This window comes from Notothenia coriiceps, unplaced genomic scaffold (assembly GCF_000735185.1).
Source record: "Notothenia coriiceps isolate Sejong01 unplaced genomic scaffold, NC01 NC01_scaffold00038207, whole genome shotgun sequence".
NCBI lineage: Eukaryota > Metazoa > Chordata > Actinopteri > Perciformes > Nototheniidae > Notothenia > Notothenia coriiceps.
Window position 1 is genome coordinate 422,217 of NW_011370908.1, and position 4,060 is coordinate 426,276.

A 4,060-nucleotide genomic window follows, 5' to 3' on the forward strand; every position below is an offset into this window, starting at 1 on the left:
TCTGATTGGTCGGGAAGTTGCGAGGCTCGTTGCTGCGAGGAGCGGGCAGGTTTCCGGGTCGGCGATACAGCGAGAACAAGCTAAACTCATCCTGAGCACACACAAACACTCACAGCCGAAGTAAAAACAATAAGTGTGGCTTGATATTGAGTAAGAAAAAGGTTTATTACGCGGTGAGAATGGGTCTGCGGAGAGCATTTCTCCGTCATCCCAACATAGTCACTGGTACATTTGTATATACAAAGCCATGTTAGGGAAACTTCCATCCTACATCTGCTCCCTGATCTCACGGCGAATTGTAAGTGGCTACTGCCTGAGATCGAATGCTGTGGTTTTATTAAATGTGCCAACTGCTAGGACTGTCTTAGGGAAGATAGCTTTTAGGTGCGCAGCTCCACTGTCTTGGAACAATCTGCAAAAGGAATGGAAACTGAGCAATTTGGTTCCACTAAATGTTTTTAAACAAGGATAGATGCTATCCAATTGGAAACTGTTGGAACCTGTAAATCAGTGACCACCAACTGGCGGCCCGCGGGCCACATCCGGCCCGCCAGACATTCTCATCCGGCCCGCGCGACTTGGGTGACTGTGGCGTTGGCAGAGTGGTTACTGCGTTCGCCCCCCGCCCATTTTTTTTTTACAACGTCTCGTGAGTAAGGTGCAGTACCAGAGTCCAACAGAGAGGCAGCAGCTGCGGGACAGTAGACTGCCTACTACGAAACCTTCCCTGCCTTGAAGAAGAAGTGATCCTTCGTTGTGAACAGTCTTCTTTGTGCGCTCCACAGCAGCAGCCCCGCTGCGACAGAGTCCAACAGAGAGGCAGGAGCTGCGGGACAGTAGCCTAGAAGCAGGGTTGGGTTGTAACGGAATATATGTAACTGAGGTTACCTACTGTAACCCCANTTTTGATTGATATCACACTATGAATGTATTCGGAGTTGTATCATCACAATATTTTTAAAACAAACTCAATACAAAAAAATGATATCATCGAAGTACATCGACGGTAAATAAATACATGGTATTATTTTAGCTATTTGTATTTATGCTGCGTCAGACAGTTTTATTACATGATGCTTGATGTCACATTGCGGCTAAATTTCTCAGATTTTTTACACAAGGTGTCATCGATCTCCAAGCTTTAAATTATCGATAGATGTGTCTAGGATCTTAGATTGATGACCAAAGATTTCCTCACAATTAACCACTGTCAACTTTCACCTGAGATGGGACTGCTATTAATCTCACAGAGGCCATTACTTAACAGTCAACAATCTACTCTACGACACAGACAGGGGCAGGCATACATTTTGGTTTGCCTTCACTAACTGTACAGAGGCTTAGTCACTTGTACATTTTTATATACAAAGCCATGTTAGGGAAACTTCCATCCTACATCTGCTCCCTGATCTCACGGCGAATTGTAAGTGGCTACTGCCTGAGATCGCATGCTGTGGTTTTATTGAATGAGCCAACTGCTCCTGTCTTAGGGAAGATAGCATTTAGATGCGCAGCTCCTCTGTCTTGGAACAGTCTGAAAAATAAATGGAAACTGAGCAATCTGGTGCCACTAAATGTTTTTAAAGCTTGGTTGGATGCTACACAATTGGATGCTGTTGGCACCTGTTCATGTGGATAGTTATTGTAAATTGTAATCCCTGTAATGATGCTGTATGATGTCCTTTTTGTTGTTCTGTTGTTTTATGTTTCATGTGGAACTTACTTGAGCAGGTCTCCTTTGAAAAAGAGATCAATGATCTCAAGGGATTCACCTGGATAAATAAAGGTTTGAAATGAGTATATGCCAAACCTCACATATTTATCTATACGGCCTGTGCAATGAAGCTACTGCATATGCTCACTCATGCTCAGTATGTGGACATGTTTTTGGAATTACATAATCAACATGCTCAGGATATTGAGATATTGACATAGCTGAGTATTTGTGAGGCTGGAGGAGGGGACAGATTTACACACTGACATATAAATATTCTCATAAGTGCATTTTGTTTTCCACTGGCAAAAAGGCTCTCAGTTCGTTGTTTAGAAAATGATTAAAAAAGCCAATAGATCTCCACTGTGACAAACAAAGTCAACAAATCAGTTATTTTTGTCACTTCCTGTTTTCCTATTGTGTTTTCTGCTGCATTTCAATAGCTACAGTTTTTCTTCTAACAGTTGTTTTCTTGCTAAAATGCACCTGCTCTCTGGAGAAATTCATGTCCTTACTTTAACTCCGCTGCACAGTCCCACTGGTCTCAGAGAGCAGACAATAGTTAAGCTGTAGAATAAAGACTGAATTCACAGGCTTGTAGCTTATCAGGACATTGCAGGGACAGAAGGAGACGTTCTGAACTGTGACCTGGCACTTATTCTCTGCTCCTCCTCTTCTTCTTTTTCCAAAGTTCTGCTTCTATTTGGCGAGCTCTATGTGACAAAAAAATTAAACGTACAGCTGCACACATACTTTCTCCTGTTCCACTTTCCATCTGAAATATTGCTCTACTAAACCCTGTCCCCGTCCCTGTGGGGCCACAAGTGGAGCACAGCGCATTTGGTGAGGTGTTAGAAATTAAGTAAAGTGGATTGTTTTTATAAAAGCTTCCTGCTGTTGGTTTTTAATAAAAACGTATTATTAAGATTGATTTTATTCAACTCATGTCTAACTCAATTAGCCTAAAAGGAATATAAATATGTGAAAATGATATACGAGTAAAATGTCCGACCAGTGGCGTAAAAAGCAATTACAAAATTCTGTTAGCTTTGAATTGCTTGATTTCAATTTGTCTTAAATACTGATGTGAATGCTAATTTGAGCATAATTAGGTTTTCAAAATGTTAAATTGCTTCAGATTAGGCAGATGGGGATGGAACAGAAGTAGGAAATGATGGATGAAATCTATTATCATACAGTTTATGCTACTTACGTAATTGTATCACAGTTTTAATTAATATTTAATAGCTCGTTAACAGAAAACTCCTTTTTGTAGTAATTTAGTTTGAACAACAATTCAATGTTTTTAGCAATGTTCAACTTTAGTATTTTCATTTTCATTTTGAGTGTTCACACTGTTGATTGGACACGTTTGAACACCTCCATGTGCTCTTGGAGTTTTCAATTACCTGCTTTTGATAAGAATTGGGAAACGTTTTCTGGAAATGTAATTTAGAAATGAAACGGGAGTTAGCACCGTGCGGTAATGAAACACTCCAGGATTGTAGTATTTGAAAGATGCTTAGATCATTATATAACTATATGATATACAGTAGGGGCCACTTGGGATGCTTTGAGACACATTTTTCCAAATCATATGTAAATTAAACAACAAGGCTCAACAATTTCCCAAAACTGTTAATATCGCATTGGTCTGGGACTATTTACAGATGCGGATTAATACATATTAGGTGCTCTATTGCAGTGATTCCTAACCTGGGGGGCGCGCCCCCCTTGGGGGGGCCAAAGATTGCAGGGGGGGCCCAGGCCTCAGATGATTTGAGGCCAAATATCATTTAGACTTTTTTATTTTTTTACATATAATTGTAAGGCATAAAAAGACAGAAATGTATAATTCTTTCTTTAATAGAAATGTTTCTTCTGCCCGTAAAGTGTCCAAACCAGGCTTTAATGGATAAGCGCATTTTTAAAACATAGTCATTGCCCATTGCGGTTTCAGTTGGATTATTTGTCACAGTTGCTCCGATCAGATCGGTCTCCTCCATTTTGTAGATTATTTACGACTTTTGAATCCAAATAAACACATCGGCAAAATCCGGCTTACTTTGAGCATGTGTTTGAAACAGTTTAATCCCTTTGTGAATTGTTTCCACTTGCGCCGTCCTTTAATTTCTTCATACAGCGGGAATCCAAATGAATTAATCCTGAGTCCAATAACCATCAAAGTCACTCCAATAGTGCTCCTTAATTACACTTTCATCCTCCTTTAACAAAATACTTCACATTCATCCAGTTTGTGACAGTAGTTGTAGCATTTTCCCTGTGAGTGTGTGTGTGTGTGTGTGTGTGTGTGTGTGTGTGTGTGTGTGTGTGTGTGTGTGTGTG